The sequence below is a fragment of the Chionomys nivalis genome, chromosome 5, assembly GCF_950005125.1.
Source record: "Chionomys nivalis chromosome 5, mChiNiv1.1, whole genome shotgun sequence".
In the NCBI taxonomy this organism is placed as follows: domain Eukaryota; kingdom Metazoa; phylum Chordata; class Mammalia; order Rodentia; family Cricetidae; genus Chionomys; species Chionomys nivalis.
This window is the reverse complement of record NC_080090.1, coordinates 10,172,501-10,194,618: the sequence shown is the minus strand read 5'-3', so window position 1 is coordinate 10,194,618 and position 22,118 is coordinate 10,172,501. Positions and strand designations below refer to the sequence as shown.

The window sequence follows — 22,118 nt, the reverse complement described above, 5'->3', positions numbered from 1 at the left end:
TTGACATTTCAGATTGAGAAACCAACTCTGAAGTAATTTGTTTTCATTTTTTGATTAGAGGATGATTTTGGACCTTATTTTTTTTTTTTTAAGACCTTACATAGTCTCGTTGGAGTCTATGTGTGCAGTATCTTGTCTAAAGGGTCCTTCATTTCTATTCTTTTCCCTAACTGCCATCTTGAATTGGGGTCCACAGAGGGATGAGTTGCACAATATCTATCTGCTCGGATGTTTCTCCTTTTTCCAAATGTGATATACCAGCTTGCTGGAGCATTGTGGGTATTTATTTAATTAGCATAGGTGAGCCACAGCATTGTGAAATCTTTCTGTCTAAAAGATATTTGTCTTAATAGGGACACTTCATAATGTTGCCACTTGATGGCACCAGAAAAATAAAAATCGTTGCCTCACAATGTATAAATGCAGATCAGCAAGCAACAAAGACACATTCAGTTGGTTATTTGCTCAGCCAATTAGAGTGGGGTTGTATATCAGACTCGCTGCAAAGCGCACTGAGCGTCTGTCTAAAGTCCAGTTAGCTGTCTAAGCCGTTTCTGTCTTTCTGTGCACGTGTGTCCAAAACCACAGTGTCCCGTCTGCTCCTGGTAAGGTTTCATTGTTAACGCGCCATCCTGAAAGAGAGCAATTGACCCATTGCCTGTAGCATCACAGAGTTTTCTCACCATGGATGACTTCATTCAGACAAACTGCAGGAACCTCAGCTACTGCGTTCTAGTTTTTTGTTTTCTTTTCTCACTCAGCTTCCGTCTCTGGAATTCTGATTCTTTAAGGAATATGTGCTTCAGACCATGCAGCTTTGCACGTGGCAATGTGTAAAGTGTGATGCCAGAGCAGCGAGCGCAGTCCCAGGACTCTGCAGAGGTGCAGTGCTCACTGCCACAGGGCCTTGTCCTTGGGGCTCTAGCTTGTACTTGGTTTGACATTCATGCTCAGAAAAGACCCCTCCTTGGGGAAGGTTTATTCTGGTGTGACAGAATGTTACTGGATGTTTCCAGAGTCAGTGAATCTACAAATAAAGAACTACTGCCTGGCTTTTTCTAGGCAGTTGTTCTCATGACTGGTTTGGGTCTACATGCTTTGTGGTGGTTGTTTCTGGGCCTCTGGTAATCCAGGGGGTCTTCTATGGAGAAGCCTGCAGGCTTTGTCTGTGGTTCTCACAGGCTGGGAGGCTGCAGGTCGTCGTAGAGCTGTGGAAATGCTTTTTATTTATTTACTTTTACCAACTAGCATCTTCACAGCGGAGACTAATGCTAGCATTGTGGTGCAGACCTGCCAGCAGTAAGCACTTCCTGCTACGGGGGCCTTTGCCCTCTGTGACCCTGACTTTCCTGGAGATGGTTTGCAAAAGGAAGGAAGTACTGTTTTCTAGACTCAGGTTGCTATGGATTTAAAAGAGAAAGTCTGAAAGTCTTGGTTGCGGGAATGAACTTGAACCTGTGTGGAGAATGGGTAATCCATTCCAAACCATCCTTCCATGTCCCCTGCGTCCTCAGAGTGACCTTGTCGGGAGAGTTAGGATAATACAGCATGGCAAACCGTTGGCAAAAGGCATTAATGGGTTGTTTAAGCAGCAGCGGCGGCGGCAGCCTGTCAAATATTAAATACCTCTCACTGCATTAGTGTTTTTCTTATGCTATTTTTAATTTTCTGGGGAGCCAAAGTCAAATTCTAGCTAGTCATACTGGGCGTTGTCTAGGGACATTGAAATTTAGAGGATGCAGATAGTTAATACAATGACCCTAAATCTTGGCTCTTACTTAGCAGCAATAATTTGACATTTCAGAATCTGCCAGATGTCAAGCATTATTCCTGTACTTTCCCATGGTCCCCTGGGAGCCACAGAGCTGGTCTTGCTGCCTTTAACTGGTGTGTCGTGGTTGCCGACTGGCACGTTGACTCCTCCTGAGGTGACCTCAAGCCCTCACTTTGAGGTGAGGAGGCCGAGGCCTAGTGGAGTCGTGCTGCCGTTGGTTGGGACAGTGATGTTGAGCCAGGGTTCAGTCTAGGCTTTTCCACATACAAACCTTGTTTCCTGACTGTGATGTTGCATAGTACCGTGTGACAGCGGCATCCCTCAGCCCCTTGCCTCCCGGTCTATGAGCATCATGACTTGGAGGCTCAAGTTCGGTGCGTGCTGAACTTGACTGCACATTCCTTCCTTTTCCACCTCCTTGTTCCTCGCTCCTTCAAGCTTCCAGGTGATCATCCCGCAAGCAATGTTTACATGTGTGTGCCATGCATGGGCAGAGTGAATCACGCCATGATTGTGATGGCTCTTTCTGCTGCATGTGTCTGTGGTGCGTGGTGACATGGTGTACATCTCGTGATGAGTGACGTGTGTGTGGTACGTAGTGACACGGTGTACATCTCATGATGAGTGACATGTGTGTGGTACGTGGTGACACGGTGTACATCTCATGATGAGTGACGTGTGTGTGGTACGTGGTGACACGGTGTACATCTCGTGATGAGTGACGTGTGTGTGGTACGTGGTGACACGGTGTACATCTCTGCACCTGTTTTTCAGGGACTTGGTGGCAATGCCACGGTTGTCCCCTCGTTCCTTCTCCATACTCCCTTTCCTTTGACATCTCCAGTACACATTAGTAAGATTTATCGTGAAAAGATCTCCAGAGCTATTGTTGATATGTATTTTGTCTTTGGAAATTCTGTTGATGTCTGTCACCAGTGTGACTGGTTCTAATGTTACAACTTAGCTTAGAGACTCAATTCACTTTCTGCAGTTTTCATTCTGGCAAAAGCTTTAATAGCAATGCCCAGCCTTTCCCACAGTGCACACCACCCCAGTTAGACTATGACTGTGCCCCATGCTGTACCATTTGTCTCTCCCTAACACTGCCTCTCTTCCTAGAAGAAACCATGAGCTCATATGTACTTTGGGCCACTGTTGAGTCACCAGGCAGGCTCTAAATGAAGCTATGTGTCAAGTGGCTGGTTTTAAGACATGCCTGGGCCTTGCTGATGGGGCTACACTGTCAGCCATGCTCAGGTGTTGTATGAAGCAGCTGCGGCCATTGATTCTTCCCTTTGATGAGAGTTGCTCACACATTTGGAAACCCTGTGTGGATTACCATGTTTGCTTTAAAGTGGACAGACAGGCAGGACAGGCAGGACAGTGTGGGTCTGATGGAGGGAGGCAAGGCACTCTGTTGTCATTGGATCTTAGACATGGAGAATGCAATTTTAACCCGAGTTACTTGTCTTTCCCATTAACATCATATAATGGACGCATTTTCTAGTTCACTTTTCCTGCCGTTCACTTCAGAACATGTAAGAAGCTGGTGTGTTTTTGCCCATGCATATGTCTTGTTTGGGAAGGGGTCTCTCGTTCACTGCTGCGGAAGCTAGGGTGGTTGGCCACCTGGTGACCAGGGATGCTCTTGCTCCCACCCCGTTTTCCTGTGGTGTTCTGTGATTGCACATGTACACCTTTGCCTTTGACTGTATGTGGGTGCTAGGCTTCTGAACTCTGATTCTTACACTTGCATGGCATACATTTTATCCACTTAACGATTTCTTCAGCCCCTGTTGTTGTGTTTTTGGTACAGGATCTTTGTTGGTCCAGAAATCCCTGTGCTAACCAGGCTCTCTGTCTTGTGAGTGCTGGGGTTACTGGTGTGCACCACAATACCTGGCTTTGGAAAGAATGTTTTGAGATAGTGCGATGTCTTCTAATTCAATGGTGTCTCTCCTTTTTATTTACAAACCTTTTTTTTTTAAAAGATTTATTTATTATATATACAACCTGCCTGCATGTATGCCCACACGCCAGAAGAGGGCGCCAGAATCTCATTACAGATGGTTGTGAGCCACCATGTGGTTGCTGGGAATTGAACTCAGGACCCCTGGAAGAGCAGCCGGTGCTCTTAACCACTGAGCCATCTCTCCAGCCCCTACAAACCTTCTTTTCCGGTATAATTTTGACTCTGGGTCACCTTGTAACCTCTTATAAGCGTAGGTATTTTGCATTTCTATAACAGACAGTTTCGGTTTTGATAGGAATTACTTAGGGTTCTGTAAGTGATTCTGGGCTGTCCTCTCTTGACAGTATAGGTCAGCTTCACTCTGGACTGGGAGGTCTCCCACTGTCTCAGTTCCTCTGCTTTCTGCAGGCAGGGTTTTTACTGTTTTTAGTGAGGAGGCTTTTATTTCTGCGTGGAGTTCCTTCCTGGAAACTTCTCGCTTTGGGATTCCCTTTGGGATGCTCTTCTTATGAATGGATTCATGTGTGTGTGTGTGTGTGTGTGTGTGTGTGTGTGTGTATTCATTGTTGGTGAGTGCAGGTTCAGTTGGCTCTCTGTGTTGATCTATCCAGCACTTTGTTGAACTGGCTTGCTCCCTCGGTTGTTTTGCCGTGGACTGTTGGGCGTCAGCACACGCACACGTGTGACTATGGACTGTTGGGCGTCAGCACACTCACACGTGTGACTGCGGACTGTTGGGCATAAGCACATACACACGTGTGACTGTGGACTGTTGGGCATAAGCACACAAACACGTGTGACTATGGACTGTTGGACATAAGCACATGCACACGTGTGACTGGACTGTTGGTCATAAGCACACGCACACATATGACTGTGGACTGTTGGGCATAAGCACACTCACATGCACACGTGTGACTATGGACTGTTGGGCATCAGCACACGCACACGTGTGACTGTGGACTGTTGGGCATAAGCACACACACATGCACACGTGTGACTATGGACTGTTGGGCGTCAGCACATGCACACGTGTGACTGTGGACTGTTGCACATGCACACGTGTGAAAATGGTGCTCTGTTTGTGACAAAGCAGCTCTTCCTGTCACTCAGGTGTGTCATGCTCTGGCTCAACCTTGTGAGCTGGCAGTGTTGACTCTTTCCCTCTTTTGCCTTTTGCTCTTTTGGGGGGGCTCACCATCTAGCTCCCAAATAAAACAAAGGCGTATTTTTTATAAATGCCTGGCCTTAGCTTGGCTTGTTTCTTGCCAACTTTTCTTAAATTATCCAGGCTCCCTTTTGCCTCAGGGCTTTTATCTTTCTCTTCTTTAATCTTACTTTCACTCTTTGTGTCTTGCTGTGTAGCTGGGTGGCTGTCCTGACACCCTCTTCTCCGTGTTCTCACCCCCTCCTTCTTTCTCCTTCTCTTTACTCTGCCTACCAGCCTCACCTATCCTTGCTCCTGCCTTGCTCTTGATCACTCAGCTCTTTATTAGACAACGGTGTTTAACACAGGCAAAGAATCACAGCTTCACAGAGTTAAACAAAAGCCACACACCTTAAGATAATACCCTTGACAGGGAGTTTTTAGAAGGCAGTTGACCTTGGGCCCCCCGGCTTTGGGGAGTGTCTCATCTTCCCATGGGTAAGGTTCATCTGTGGAGATGCTGCAGAGCCCCTCCTGGGTCTCACTTTTTTCCATCATGCCTTGGAAACCAATAGCTGTCACTTCCACTCAGTTGCTCCACTAACATGCTCCTCGCGCTCATTCCCTTCTGTTGGCTGTGCTAAGCCTAAATCCTCTTTGCCAGAGATTCGTGCTGTGATGTCAGTCACGCTGTGGTTTTTCTTTTTCTTTTGTTCATCTTTTAATATGATTGGGAAAGAGATATTTTCAGGAAATAGTATTATTAAACAAATTTAGGTATTTTCTGATGTGAAATTCTGTAGTTTCTTTTAAACTCTAAAATAAAGATTGTACTCTTCCCTATAATTCAGTAAATTGCCTTAATTGAGTTTTTCAGGTCTTAGCTGCTTGCAGCTGCCTAGAAGAATTTGAAAGCGCTGAATTAAGACTGAAATCACAAAGATCTGAAGCAGGTGGATGCCGCTTGCTCTCTGCGTTCGCGCCACCAGCATGCTATTTTCCCTCTGCTCAGGCAGGGGTAGCGGTGAGCCAGCAAAGGCATTGGGAGGCAGTGAGCTCAGAGGACTTTGTGTAGGTGTGTAGAACACCTGACCCTGCTCTCCGTGCTCCCACGTGAATCCTCGCCTCTCAGGGGACCCTCTGTGCCTCAGCTACTGCTCTCAGACCTTGTGTTAGACAGGACTTTTCAGTTATGGGTGACGCCACCCTTAGTGACCCAAAGCCGTTCCCATAGAAGGGAGTGTTAGTCCGGAGGCGTGCCTGGCTGTGTGGCGTCTGAGGAAAGATGAGCTGGCTGCATCTTTTGCATTGCCTTCTCTGCATGCACTGCACTCACTGTGTTTCTTGCTCAGGGTGGATCCTGGTGACCATGGGGGAAGAGGGTATCTTCCTTCATAGTTTAAATAAATGCCCAGATTTACTGGCCTGGTATGGTCATGTGCCCTCACTTGTTTTCCTAACTTGGTAAGGGACAGTCATCCTGGTGTGCTGGTGTAGACTTGTCCTTGGTTGGTGGACACCTCCTGCTGGATGATAGAACTATCGAATGTGGGAAGAGTGGGCTAGCAGCAGGGGAAGAAAAACCAACTGACATGGCACCCTCTCTCATCCTCCGGGGGAACACACACCTTCTCTTACCCTCCAGGGGTGTAGTGGGAGCTGCGGGCTGTGTTCCTGCCGCCCCAGCTCCTGGTCGCCTGGCTAGCTTATGCCCCGAAATAACAACACACAAACTGTATTCTTTTAAACACTGCTTGGCCCATTATATCTAGCCTCTTCTCGGCTAACTCTCGCACCTGGACTAGCCCATTTCTAATAATGTGTGTAGCACCCCAAGGTGCGCTTACTGGGAAGATTCTAGCCTACGTCCATCCTGGGTCGGAGCTTCATCGCATCTGCCTCAGAGAGGAGAGCTATCGAGTCTGAGCTCACTTCCTCTTCCTCCCAGCATTTTGTTCTGTTTACTCCACCCACCTATGTTCTAACCGATGAGGGTCAAGCAGTTTCTTTATTTTTTAACCAATGACCTTCCTCCATCACAGGGGGACACACACCCTCTCTCACTCCAGGGGGACACACACCCTCTTTCACCCTCCAGGGGGACACACACCCTCTGCTCACACTCCAGGGGGGCCACAACCCTCTCACACTCCAGGGGGACACACACCCTCTGTTCATACTCCAGGGGAACACACACCCTCTGCTCACACTCCAGGGGAACACACACCCTCTGCTCACCCTCCAGGGGGACACACACCCTCTGTTCACACTCCAGGGGGACACACACCCTCTGTTCACACTCCAGGGGAACACGTACCCTCTCTCACCCTCCGGGGGGGGGGCACACACCCTCTGCTCATCCTCCAGGAGGACACACACCCTCTCTCACCCTCCAGGGGGACACACACTCTCTGCTTACTCTCCAGGGGCACATGCACCCTGTGTGTGCCCTCCTGGTAGTTGTTGTTATGTATTATTATTTCTTCAGCTGCCTGTGTTAAAGGTTGTTTCTTTTATTTTTAATTACCTGTGCGAGAGTTGGTTCTCTCCTACCATGTGGGTTTTGGGGTCAAACTCAGGGTGTCAGGATTGGGAGCAAGCACCTTTACTTTCTGAGCCTGTATTAGTTGTTTATGTGTTTTCTCTTATGAGTTCTTAGACTATAATTACCTGGAGAATAGGTAACTCTTCTGAAAAATTTGAAGTGTGATTATATGTTCAGAAAGGTGTGTAAGGCCATGGCTCTGTATTCCCACACACAGAAAGCCCTAGAACTGATAACTGTGCTGTGCAGCGCTTGACAGCGCCCTCGAGTGTCCCCAGCCCCAGCTGCTCCTGGGACACTTGCTGTTCGGCTCTCTTCTTATGAGGGCAGTGTCTGCTCTTTCCTTCTGGGTCCTTGCAGGGATGGGACTTGTGGTGGAGGTCTGCTTCCCCTGGCTTTGCCCTAGGGGCCAACATCTTGTTTCTCTGTGATTAGTTAGCTTCTGCAGAATCCTTGATGGCATCTTTCTTTCCCTCACCTCTTCCCGAGCTCGTTGAGCACTGGTTAGTTTCTGTCAACTTGATAGAAGCTGGGGTTGTTGGAAGAGAGAGCCTCAGCTGAGGAACTGCCTCCGTCAGGTTGGCATTTTCCTGTTTGAGGATTTGTATGAGAGGGGCTGCTACCTCTGGGCCAGTGGTCCTGGGTAGCGTAGGGAAGTGGGTTGCGGAGAGCAAGCCAGCAAGCAGTGCTCCTCAGGGTCTCTGCTTTGGTTCCTGCTTCCAGTTCCTGCCCTGGCTTTACCTGATAATGGGCCCTGACTCTGAAGTATAAGCTGAATAAACTCTTTCCTCTCTGAGGTGCTCTTGGTCATGGCGTTCACCACAGCCACAGGACATAGACTAAGATACCCCTTTTCAGCACGGTTGCTGCTTCCCAGGTTTTTTTGGTTTTGTTTTGTTTTGTTTCTTTTGTTTTTGAGACAAGGTTTCTCTGTGTAGCACTGGCTGTCCTGGAACTTTCTCTGTAGACCAGGCTGATCTTGAACTCACAAAGATCTGCCTGTCTCTGCCTCCCAAGTTCTGGGATTAAAGACATGCACCACCACTGCCTGGGAGAACCCCATTTGAGGTTCTGTTCACCTTGAAGGCTTTCTCTGTAGACTTCTCTAGCTCCCAAGTCCCGCTTTATGTGTGGCCATGTTGGCATCAGTAGGACAGCCTTTCTGGTTTTCTGATGGCCTGGTGCCCTTTATTTATTTTTCTTCAAGGAATCACATAGGTTTTTCTCCTGTGTGTCTCCACTCCATAGGACTGTGGCAGGGGTCCCGGAAGCTCTGTTGATCTTGGCTTATTTCACTATTTGCAGATATTCTGAACATCTGGGTCGTATATGGATCTATGTTTTACGTTTTGAGAGGTTTTGTGGGGAGAGGAGTTGGGTATCTGCATGTGTTCCCCAAGTCTGAGTGTTCAGCGTTGTCAGTTGGGATTCACGTTGTATATTTGATGCTACTATTTACCTGTGATTTGTCTGTGCATATTTTTATTTTTTGTATGTATATATGCGATGCATTCCAAGGTAAAATTTCAACATGATGGCCTTTATCCTGTGACTTACATGACCAGAACAAGGGGTCTCTCTAAATGTGACAGATCTGAGAAGAGCCGTGGAGGGAAGGTTTACTAGCGGGCTCCACTCGACAGCTGTAAAGAGGACGCACTGCTCCTTCTGCTGACCTTGTTGTTTTTGTCAAGCAATTTGCTGTTTCACATGATTGTTAAAATTAAGTATATCTTCGTGCTCTCTAAGGTTGAACCCCTAGCGTTACACGTTAGGTAGGCAGGGTGTTTGCCACTGAGCTGCAACCGAACGGGATGTGATGAAACTATTCGGTGACAATTAAACCGTTATTTTTATTGTCCCTTAGGTGGGGAAGATCACAAGGTCAGTAAAACGTTTGTGTAAAAGTTGTCTTGAATGAGTTTAGAGCAATGACAGCTCTTCCCCCGGAAGAGGAAACGCTCTGTGGGGGACAGCGAAGGACAAGACCAAGGAGAGAGAAGTGGAGAACAGAGATAAAGAACCCTAACTTGGGTTTCCTTGAATCCCTACTTGAGGGAGAGTAGTGGCCTGGCCTGCACATGGATAAAAGTTCTTCTTACCATGTCAGGAAGCGTGACTGGAAGACATGATGAGGAGCTGCAGGCAGGCCAGGCCAGGCTGTGGTGATGTCCTTTTGAATGGCGTGATCTCGTCATGAAGGGACCGAGTGTAGTGCAGTCCAGCAGTGAAGGCAGCCAGTTCCCTGTCCTGGCGGTCTCTGCAGCAGACATGGGGGAAGTCTCATTCTGGACTGGAGGACTGGCTCAAGAATTCAGTGCTCCTGATTTGAACTGGGCCCTCGGTCTCCAGCATCAGTTTGTTACCTCATGTCCTGCTAGCAGTGGCTCCTTCACCCAGCTTCTGCCTCAGGAGCCATCTCTGTTACCTCAGTGACAGCGGAGATTTCTAGTTCCTCGGCTGACCCACTGCTCTGCCAGCTCCCGCTTCACTTTAAGGTAATGGGACTTCATCTACAGGTTTCTTGGACTCCTCGCTAATCTCAGGATTACGTGACTTGAGTATCGAGCTACAATAGCATTAGACAATAGTAACGCAACCTAAGTCACATGCAGTCTTGGAGTTTCTTTTAGTAGTCACATTAAGTATAGTGCACACCTGTGTGTGTGCATACACCTGCAGTATGTGGTGGGTGGAGTGTGTGTGCTTCCCTCTTCCCAGTTTCTACTGCTGGCTAACATGGGTAACAGGGACTCTCTCTGTATGTCTGTCTATCTATCTATCTATCTATCTATCTATCTATCTATCTATCTATCTATCTATCTATCTTTATATTCCTTCCTGAAGCAAAATATCGCACATCAGTGGAAGCCCATGCATGGTTCCTGAGAAGTGGGACCCGAAAGAGGCTCGGCTCGTGAGTCCTTTGATTCTGGACCTGTGCTTCCCTAGGCTGTGGCTCAGGAAGAGGCTGGCACAGGGCTCAGAATTCTGAGCTGAAGAGGCGCAGTTGAACCACTGGGAAAACCAATGCTGAGTCCTGTGTGCCTTGTCTGAACAGGTGGTCACTGCAGTGATGGCAGACTGTACCCTGGGGTACTCAACACTCTGAGCAATGCATACTTATGGGGAAGTCACCACTGAGGGAGCAGGGAGCCTCTCTCATGGATGGTTGTACAGAGCTGAGAGGAGCGTCTGCTGCAGAGAGGCAGGCAGCCTGACTAATTCAACCATGGGCATGGGGCGGGAAGCTGAGAAGGAGTGAAGGTGCATAGGTGTGTAACGGGTTGTAAAGGCACAACCTCAAAGAACCAGACATCTTAAAATAGACTGAAGAATTAAAAATATATCCAAAACCCAACAAGGAAAAGTTCACAGTGGCTAAGTGTCGGTAAAACAGCATTCATTCAAAGAAGCAGGGAAATGGACTTAAATAAGAAAAAAGTGAAGTCCCCCAGGGCAGGGACATAGGTGGGGGGATCATCACACAGGGGTTTATTATAGATGTTCACTGTGTGAGGAAAGCTAGGCAGAAGCAGGAATTACAGAAGGTCCAAAGGGAATCAGAGATGAGAGCTACACTATCAGAACAGAAAGTGTTCTGTGTGTGCACGTGCGCATGTGTGTGTGCTTGCGTGTGTGTGTGTGTGTGTGTGTGTGCTTGCGCGTGCATGTGTGTGTGCTTGTGAAGGACTGCCCTTTGTGAGGATGAATAGATCCTGGGCTCTCTGTGGCCTGGGACCAGTGTGCAACTTTTAAGATCCCAGGGATATTGAGGTGTGGGGGGCGTACCATGTTGTCTTGCTCCTCCATGTTGGTTTCAGCGTCCTCACGTTCTTGAAGTTTCATTGGAGACACAAGGTGGCTGTGTCCTCACAGCTACCGTCCATTGCGTTAGGTGGGAGCAGGTGGAAGTGGCTCTGTGTTAGACCCCGCAGACCTGCTCTCTTACTGCAGTCACGTACACACCTCGGTTCTCGTGTCCCGTCAGTGTCTAGAGATGATGCTTTAGGTCATTCTGTATTGTTTTCTCTGGGGAGAGCTTCTGCCAAGTGACCCCACCCCTGATATTCTGGAAGCCTGTCCTCTGTCCTCTCTTTAATAACAACTTCAGAATTATTTTTAACAACTTCTGTTCTTATAAATTATAACCCATTCTCCTCTTCTTACAACCTGGGCGATCTGTGTGAATGCTTGCACATGTTTGCGTGTGTGTGTGTGTGTGTGTGTGTGTGTGTGTGTGTGTGCATGCAGACCAGACGCTGATGTCCTCAATCTCCTTCCATTTTATATGCAGAGGCAGGGTCTCCTCTGGAACCGGAGTGCATGGGCAGGCTTGTCTAGCGGGCCCTCTTGCCTCAGGATCCTCTGGCTTGGCTCTTCAGTGCTGAGATTATAGGCGATCGACCACACGCACTCGAAGTTTATGTGGGGATTTGTATTCTGTCTCTGTGTTTGTCCAGCAAGTGGTTTATCTACTGAGCCTTATACCAGACCTTCTGAGTGAGCTATTAAAGATGGACCTATTGATTTTAGGACACATCCGGTTGCTGTGGCCAAGGCTGTGCAGTGGGCTTCTAGCTCCCTCCCCAGACTTATCTGGAGTCAGGCCCTGTCACTTGCTCAGCTTCAGCCACAGAGACTTGCAGTTCCGGGAAGCACTGAGGTCTTTGCGTGCTGGGCTTCCATGTGGCTGTGCTTGGGCTATGCCATTGTGCTCCTCAGCTGGTTGACTCCTGCTCAGCTCTAGTGGCCTTCCTGCAGCAAGGCTTGCTCAGTTCTGCTCAGATGAGAACCCCCCCCTCCTGAACTCTCTTTGAGATCTGCACCCTTTGGTTGTATTCATGGCAGATTCCTGTGCTGTCAGTCCTGAGGGGGTCTGTTTGTCTTGTCTGCAGGACCCTTAAGGCAAGTGGTCAGTTTGTCCATCCTTGTCTTCTAAGGCGTGCCTAGTACATAATACATTCTCTGGACATATGTCTGCGTACGAGAATCGTTCTGTCCTCTGTGTGAGTAGGCAGGCGTCTGGCAAGAGGAGCTGACACGCGAGGAAGGCAGCAGTGAGCCGAATCCTCAAGACTGTGCCAGCAGCCAGCAGGCAGGAGTGAGTTTGAGAGTACCAGAGGAGTTTAAATGCCCCCCGGATGTCATTGGCCCCATCAAGAGTCCAGCTGTTGAAGTGCATTAGTTACATGTGTTATTACATTTATATTCTAGCTTGTTAAGTCGCAGAGGTCTAGCCTTCCCATACTGCCTTGCTCCCTTTTGCACCTTGATCATGTGCCTCCTGCAACCCGGAACTGGACTCTGCCTTATTTCTTCAGACTCCCCCAGTAAGTCCCTCTAACAGACCTGGCAGCTGGGCAGCTGTCGTTTGCTTGGCTGTGACATTTCTGATCTTTGTGGAAACAGCATGTTGATGGATTCCTGTGGCCCAGCGTGGTTTTTCATGTTCAGGAGAAGCAATGTTGCAGAAATAATCCATTTGCGGGCATAGGAGCAAAGGTTCATATCAGACATAGATTCTTTATGTCTCTAACAGACAGAGCCTTGTTTGTGAGCGTTCCTGATCGCCATGGCACTGAGCCGCTGTGCTGTGTTCCTGCCTTGTTTGTCCCCTTTGGGTTTTTATTTCTTTTGAAAATGTATACATATTAATTTATTTTGTGTTTTTGTGTGAACACAACATGCACACACGTGCACACATACATATGCATGCATGCGCACACACACACTTGTATATTTATATGCCATGGTGTGAACATGGAGATTAGAGGGCAAACTTGGGGAGTAAGTTCTCTGCTCCTGTGGGTCCCAGGGATTAAACTCAGGTCATCAGGTTTGGCAGCGAGTGCTTTTACCTACTGAACCATCTCACTGGCCCGCCCTTGTTTTTAGACAAGGTCTTATATAGCTTAGGCTGGCCTGGGATTTGCAGTGTACTCCAGGCTGGTGGCGAACTCCCAGGGGTGAGCCCCACACCCAGCTGCTTTTATTGTTGTCGTTTGTTTCTCTGGGGAGAAGGGGCTGGGAATATTTGTAGAGAATTGTGTTTCTTTTGTAATTTTAGATTTTGTCGCCTGTGGAAACAGCTTCACATGCTCCGGGCTATCGGGATCAGTTATGGCGACAGCAGTGAGGAGCATGGTGTGGTCGCTGTGGATCCACTCAGCGTCAGCTGGCATGGGCAGAGCGGGTTTGGGAAGCACTTGGCTCTTTGGTCAGCTCAAGTGCACAGGGTGGGCCTGAGGGCCACTGTGTCACTCTGAAGAGGACAACCTCCAAACTGTTGGCCATAGGGTGGCTTTGCTGGCTGTCTCCTGTGGGCTCCAGTGGTGGAGTTTCTACAGGGTCACAGCCAGAGGAGGAAAGTCAAGATGTTTACCAGTGTACGCTCCTGAATCTTTCACTATTTTCATGTCAACTTTTATGCTGAGAGTTTCATGTTCTAATGACAAAAATATTTGCTAGAAATTATAGCTTGGAAAAAGAGCAAAGCTTTCGTACTTGAGCAAAAAGCAAGGTAAAGCGCTGATGTGCACAGTAGCCATGGAGTTTTATATTCAGACTGTATGAGCAGTACGCAGAGCATCTGAAATCACCACTTGCACATTGCAACAAACACATCATCATCTGCTTAAAAAAGAGTTATAATTACAGTTGACGAAGCATGGACACCATAAAAAATGCATTAGTGTGGCTTGACACATTAATTACCTGTTTTTGCAGATGTTTTTATGTATTGTTGTGTGAACAGTTTACAAAATAATTACAGGAAAGTCATATGGAAAATAAACTAAGTGGGTGGCTTCCCATCTAAATATTTTCATTCATGTGAATCTGTGTGCAGCACAGCTGCTGTGCAGCGCCAGCCAGGGACAGAGAAGTCCCCAGGGCTGAACAGGCGACCTTTGTCATCAGCCCAGCATGCTTTCCTGTCTTCAGCCATACAGTTTACAGACGGTCACATCAGAGAACTGGGTTAATCCCTGTGACTACTAAAGAAATCCTTGATTCAGACTGGGAGAAGTATAAATATCCAGGAATAATGTAAGTCAAATTAAATAAAAAATAAACACAAAACCCCAAGTGGAAAACTATTGTCATTTTAGCAGTGAAAGGCTATTAGGCTCTGTGAGAAAGTCTTAATCATTAGTCTGTGATTTCTTGCATTAAGAACTGTGATCTGTAACTCGCAGCTTGTTGTGTTTTCATCATTAGACGTTGCTGTGTCTAAGTTGCCCAGTTCAGTCTCCCCGTTCTCGTTGAAGTGTGAACCTGCCTTTTCTCAACAGTTAGCATGCTGCAGTGAGCAATCAGAAGTGAGTGTCATTGGGCAAATTGTCAGGTCACAGGGCATGCCTCCTGTGCTTTTACAGGCCATTAAGGAAGGTGTCTTGTACCACTGTGACTGTCAAGGAGGAGAAGGAGTTGGTAGAATTTCTCCTACCCACTCATGGTGTGTAATTACTTAGAGTGCCTGTGGTTCTTGTTGATTTGTTTTGACAATTTCAAACAAAATTATATCAAAATGTCATTTCCCTTTTTAGTGTAATCCTGCTGCTTGGGGACTGTGTTCGTCTAGGTTCCTCTGGGTACATTTCAGCTACTTAAACTGAAGGGACTTTGGTTACACCAGTCTGATGGAGGAAAGTCATTGGTTAAATAATAAAGAAATTGCTTGGCCCTCATAGGTTAGAACATAGATGGGTGGAGTAAACAGAACAGAATGCGGGGAGGAAGAGGAAGTGAGCTCAGATGCCATTTCCTCTCCTCTCTGGGGCAAATGCAGAACAGCTCCTCTTAGAGACAGACTCCATGCTCTCCTCTCCAGAGCAGGCGTGATAAAGCTCCGACCCAGGATGGACGTAGGCTAAAATCTTCCCGGTAAGCGCACCTTGGGGTGCTACACACATAAATAGAAATGGACCAAGCAATGTTTAAAAAAATATAGTTTGTGTGTTGTTATTTTTACCAGGAGCTGGGGCGGCAGGAACACAGCCCGCGCTCCCACTACAAAATGGCGCCCAACGTGGGGCGCCACTCTGTAGTAATAAAAGCGGCGGGCTGCGTTCCTGGCACCCGGCCGCCCACATGGCTAGCTTTATACCTAAAATAATTACATGGAAACTGTATTTTTTTAAACATTGTTTGGCCCATTAGTTTTAGTCTCTTATTGGCTAGCTCTTATATATTGATCTAACCCATTTTTAATATTTTGTGTAACACCATGAGCTGGCTTACCAAAAAAGATCTTAACCTGCGTCTGTCTAAAATAGAAAAATCATGACGACTGTCCAACTCGGCTTCTTTTTTAAAGCAGAGAAAGAGGACTGCTGAGATCATGCCCGGCAGATTTATCAGTAAACATTAGCCTGAGGTGAACACGCCCCCAATGGGTGGGGCTTATCCCTACACCAGTCCCCAGCTTACTCGTTTGTGGTTTTTGAGGAGAAAGGCATGCAGGCATAGGCAGGGATGACAGAGTCTCCTCTAGCTGTCACAGTGCAGCCCTCCTCCCCAGCTCCAGTTGGAAAATAAGGGGAAAGTTGGAGAAAGTCATGATTAGCTGTTATAAATGTGTCCCTTTCTAAGTCCTGCAATCTCGTGTACCTGCCTGGGACACAAGCCATCCTCTCTTCCAGCACGTGTGTGCCGTGTACCTGCCTGGGACACAAGCCACCCTCTTGTCTAGCACATGTGTGCCATGTACCTGCCTGACCATCAGTCACTCAGCTTGTTGTGATTGCTAGATTGACTGTTTCTGGTATTGCAGTAACTTTATGTAGACTTAGCTCTTTTGGAGACCTTGGGTGTCCACTGGATGTCCTGACATTAGTCCTGTGGATAAGGGGGAGGCCACTGTGTTGTTTGTCAGACCTTGGAATGCTGGTGCAGTCATTCATATATGCATTCACTTAGCGATGTTTTATTGAAGGATCTTCTGCCTGTAGTGCTATGGGACAGCACTGAGGTGACAGTGTCACTGGGACGTTGCTAGCATAGTGTCCAGGCCTCGCTTCTGAAGGGGCGGGAATGCCAGGCCAGGGTGCTGCTCATCCTGAGCTGAGAGAGGTGCAGCTTCATGCTGAAGTAGCTCACAGAGGATGAACTTCTGTGCGCTGGTTCTGATGGGTACCAGGTCAGTTTGGTTCGTAAGAAGGATGCGGTAGAACTGGTGAGGTGGCTGAGCTCAGTGAGGCATTTCCGACAAGCCCGGTGGCGTGAGTCCAATACCCATACCTACATGGTGAACCGAGAGACGTTCTGACCCCTGACTTCCACTTGTGTACCATGGCACACAGTAAATAAATAAGTGTAATTAAGTAAGATTGTGTTATCGGAGCCTGTGAAACTTCTGGGATAGAAAATAAAGTACTTACAACCAGTTGCTCATTTTAACTGATTGCAAAGGAAAAATAATGAAATTAATATGATATTGAGAAAACAGTTGTCAGGCTGTGGTGGCCCACTCCTTTAATCCTAGTACTCAGGAGGCAGAGTTAGGTGGATCTCTGTGAGTTTGAGGCCAACCTGGTCTACAGAGTGAGCTCCAAGACAGCCAGGGCTACACAGAGTAACCCTGTCTTAAAACAAAAAAAAAAACAAAAAAAAAACCCCAGCAGGGCTGGAGAGATGGCTCAGTGGTTATGAGCATTGCCTGCTCTTCCTAAAGGTCCTGAGTTCAATTCCCGGCAACCACATGGTGGCTCACAACCATCTGTAATGAGGTCTGGTGCCCTTTTCTGGCCTGCAGACATACACATAGACAGAATATTGTATACATAATAAATAAATGAATGAATATTTTAAAAAAAAGGAAGAAAGAAAGAAAAGAAAACAGTTGTTGGGTCTGGAGAGATGACTCAGTTGCTAAGAGCATTTTCTGTCCTCCAAAGGACCCAGGTTCAGTTCCTAGGACTCATATGGTGGATCACAAAGCTCTGTAACTTCTGGTCTAGGGATCTGATGCCCTCTTCTGGCTTCTGCCATTCACATAATGCGCGCGCGCGCGCGCGCGCACGCGCACGCACGCACACACACACACACACACACACACACACACACAGGCAAAACACCCATACACAAAGTAGAAATAAACCTTAAGAAGGAAATGGTTGTTGGGTTGATTCTTTTATGGGTTGCCAGTTCTATTGGGTTGATAAAAGAATGAACAGAGGGCTTTCTGAAAGTTAGGGATCTTTCCATATTTACCAGAAGATCGGTTATTAATTTATATGATTTTCACTCCGATTTTTCTTGTATCTTTAGCCCATATTGTAAAGCATTTTAGCGGACAACTTAATTCTCTGTGTGGGGGGTCAGTGGGCACTCCTGTGGAGGTCAGAGAGCACCTTGCTGGAGTTGATTTTCTCTTTCCACCTTGTGGGTCTTGGGGTCAGACTCAGGTCATCAGACTTGGTGGCAGGTTGTCTTACCAGCTGGCTGCCTTCCTTTTGAGTATTCTTTCTCTCTCTCTTGTCAGAGTCACCTGTTCGCTACCTGTCTTACTTGGTCTGTCTCTGTCTCTCGTCTCTCTCTTCTTGTGCTGTAGATATTAAACTCCTAATTCTCCTGCCTCAGCCTCCTGAGTGCTAGGACCAGAGGTGTGTGCCTCGTGCTTGGCCAGTTAATTCTTTTTGTTTCTTCCCGTCCTTTAAAAAGCCCCATTTGACTTGAGAATATAAGAACATTAGAAATTTAGGAGTCTTATCAGAGTTTCTTATCAGTGGTGGGGATATAGCTCAGTGCTGGGGCCTTGTGTAGCATGTGTGTGACACACTCAGGGTCCTGCTCAGTGCTGGGGCCTTGTGTAGCATGTGTGTGACACACTCAGGGTCCTGCTCAGTGCTGGGGCCTTGTGTAGCATGTGTGGGACACACTCAGGGTCCTGGGTTCAGTCTTAGCACTGAAACAAATGCATATAGCAGATCCAGCTGAAGAGCCAGCCTTTAGTTAGGTCTGTGACACATGCCTGTAGTGTTAGCACTCAGAAGGCTTGTGCGGGAAGATTCTAGTACTCAGGAGGCTGAGGCGTGAGGCCAGACTGGCTCACAAGACTCATTCTGTTTTAAAAACAAAACAAAGCAAGAGCTGGGTGTGGTGGTGCACACTTGGGAGGAAGATCTTAGGCCACCATGGTTTTTGAGATGTGTTCCAAAACCAAACCAAACTGGCCTCTTGAACTCTGGAACACCCACCTAGTTTCTGGGGTGCTGGGATTAAGGGTGTCGCTACCACACATGGCCAGTAATAATGTTTTGAAAGAAAGAGATGAAAATCCTTTGGTTATTGCCTTTTAAAATTGCAAAAAAAAAAAAAAAAATGCAGAGCAGAAGGAAATAGCTGAGTTGGAGTGTCTCCACAGGTGGCCATTAGCATGGGACCTGCTGTGCTGGCTTCCAGTGCAGCAGCAGCCTGGAAAACTGTGACTGCCGTGGAAGCATTGTTAGGACTTTGGCTTTATCTGTTCTTGGTGACTTTTTACTTCTAGGGTTACCTAACAACTGGTTTTGAGAACAATATGACAGGGGTTGGCTCCATACAAACACAAAGCAGATTCCCCAATTGACCGGCTCTCGTTACACACTGAGTGCTGATGGCTTCACCTCCTGCAAGACGTGCAGATGCGTAAATCATTCCTTCTCTCAAGGTTGCCTTTTGTTTCCAGAACACTTAACACAGGGCGGAAGTGGTAGGCTATACCTGAGAAGAGCAAAGCATCATTAAATATAGCCAATCATCACTTAAAAGCCGCAGCCACCAAGGCCATCTCAAACAGGAGCGTTCTTTTATGTGACCCAATTGTAAAACAAAAACAAAAGAAAAAATAAAGAAAAAGCAATAAACAAAACTCATTGCGTGTACAGAGATTGGCCTGATGTCCTTGCCAAAGTGATGAAGCCCAGAGAAGCTTGAGGCCTCTATTGTGGGCCCCGTTGGGACAGAGAAGGAGAACTCAACTCTAGGGTGTGCTTAGGAAAGTCTTGTGTACGTGACCATGCTGGCAAGGTACACATTCCCGACCCCTGTCTCCCGAGAAGCCAGAGCTGGCCAGTTCTGCAGTCAGGGGATTACGGAGAGGGGCGAGGAAGAGCTGCTTATGACCCGGGTTGCAAAACTGGGTTTTGTTTCCTGCCTGACTTAGAACATGCTCTTTGCTCTTTGTAGATGAATGAGAAAAGATTTTGATTTCCAAGTAAATTCTGGGGTAACCAAGATGCGTGAAAGATGTTTTCTCTCCTGCAAGAACCATTTTTCTCATATTGGTGTGGTTATGATATTTTTTTTTCAGAATTGCATCAAAATGTAGATTTTCTTTTTTTCCTTTTTGCTTTTGTTTTTGCCTAATTATGTAGCTTTTGAACTAGACCCTTCTATATTCTTCTGTGTTCTTTTCACTGTGAGATTGGGGGTTTGTGTGTGAGCCTGGGTGTTCTCTGACTCCACCCTACTGTGGTCCCGTGCACCCTCTCATGTTTATTTTCCTCCTTCTTTGTTGCCTACTCTCTGTGCGTGTCCAGGTCTCCTTGTTTCTTGTCTTTTGTTTTCTTCTTGTTCTACTTAAACAGGAAAATCAATTTCACGTTCTCTTCCTTTTCCTCCTTCTGTGCCACATACTGTAGAGGGACAACTTGGCTTGGAATTTCAGAGGTTACAGTCCAAGGTCAACTGGACCCATTGCTTTGTGCCTGAGGCTGAAAGAATAGTGACTTGGGAGCATTGGCAGAGCTGCTTACCTCAGTCAGCTAGGGAGCAGAAGGAGCAGAGGGACCAGGATAAGAAGAGCTTTCAAGAACACCAGCCCAGTGACCTGCTTCCTCCAATGAGACCCTATTTCTGAGAGTTTCTGTCACCCCCACCCTCACAGTGCAGTCACATGGTGAATCCCTCTGCGCTCTGCTCACTGGTGAGGTCAGAGCCTCAGGAGTGAGCCGTTGTAGTGGCTGCGCCCAGCAGCCGAGGCCAAGTGTCAACATTAGGCATTTAGAGAATACCTCACCCCCAGATTGGAACAGGATTGGCTTAGGTGCAGAATCTCACTTTGCCTCTGTAACTGAGAACAAGGTTTCTCATCCTGAGCTTTTGTTTTTCCTCATAAAAGAGAAGAAATACCTTTCTTATAAGTGGAGTGTGGTTCAGTGACAGTCCCAGTGGTCATGACTTTTTAACATAACTTATTATTCCCATAATCTCGCATACAGAGAGCATGTAGTATGTAAAACGTCAGAGTTGGTGTCTAGAGAAATGCAAGCTTTAAGTTTTCCTTTTGTATTTGACTTTTATGCAACGCTAGAGGTTTTTGGCAGGACAGTGATTGTATTTATATGATCCCTGGAAGCCCTCAAAAGCCTGGCTGCTGATGAGATTGTGAGAAGGGTTTGTTGATGGCTTATGGCAGTAGAGTCTGAGTAGACACAATGACTCTCTTCAGGCTGGAGACTCAGCCCAGTGAGCTGGGTGACTTGGGACTGGGACAAGAGGGACCAGTGACTTTGCCTGAAAGCTCCCTGGCAGTTGCTGGGAGTTCACACTGAGGCTGGGGCGTCAAGAGGCTGGTGTTCATGGGCAGGGGAAGTGGGAACACCCCTGCTTAGGAAGGGTGGGGCTGCACAAGCAAGCTTCCTCACCCCAAGCCTGTTCTGGGTGCTCTTCCCTGCCTCAGCTCCCTGCCCCACATGTCAGTCATCTCTGGGAATACCTTCACAGACATCCAGGAATCTGCTTATCAATTTCCTGAGTATTTAAAAAGTCAACCCAGTCCGTTTTTCCGCTAGGATTAACCATCAGTCTTGAATAGTGGGAGTCTTTCTTCTTTGTATGCCAAAGCCCAGTGAAAAATTTTGCTCCATCAGAGCCATTATTTTTTACTCAATTAAAATCTGTCTAAAGTCACATTTGTGAGCAGCGTGATGACTGAGAGCTGTGCAGGAGATCCGCAGCTTTATCTTTGTGTTCTGGTCCATAGGCGCTGGGCGGCCGCTCTCTGCAGGAGCCAGTCTTCATCTGTGGCTGCTGTGTGTCAGTCACCGTGGCCCTAGAAGGGTCTGAGTGGAGGAATCACAGAGTCTGTGTGTAGAGGGTACATTCTGAAGCCTTCCGTATCTCTCCCATGCTTGCAGTTTCCATGGAAGTGGCCCACCATCAACAGCAGGGGTCCATTTCAGCATGGCTTTCAGTCCTTGTTTCTCTGTTACTATGGAGACTGCCTCGAAAGTGACAGAAAAGCCAAAAGTTAAAAAACAACAGCAACAAAAAGCCAGTGATTCAGTAACAAAATATGATTGGGACTGTATGTGTCCATAGCCATGTACTCCATAACTCAGCGTGACTCTTAAACGAGTGTGCGAGACACGCTTCGAACTTCGCATAGAAGCCAAGTTTGCAGCTTAACAAATGGGGTGGAGCCCCGGGCGAAGCAAAATGCTAAACAGAGGTTTAAGTGAGTGCTTGCTGAACGTTACCTAGAATGTAAGGGATGAATGGGTGGTGGGCATCACAGTCCAAAGCAGTGAACCCAGCTGCGGCCTGGTGCACAGGACTAGAGAGCAGCATCGTTGTGGGCGGCACCATGTCTAAAGCACGTGGGTTATTATGTTTGTGTGTGTGTGTTTTTTTTTTTTTTTTTTGGTGTATATGATGTGTGTGTGCGCGTGTGCATGTACCTGGCACTGAAGGA

General features: G+C 47.3%; 1 protein-coding gene across 9 annotated transcripts in view; it reads left to right on the top strand.

Moving 5' to 3' along the window:
- The window catches only part of Rps6kc1 (ribosomal protein S6 kinase C1), a 190,815-nt gene that overhangs the window by 45,659 nt on the left and 123,038 nt on the right, over positions 1-22,118 (top strand). The window lies entirely within an intron of this gene.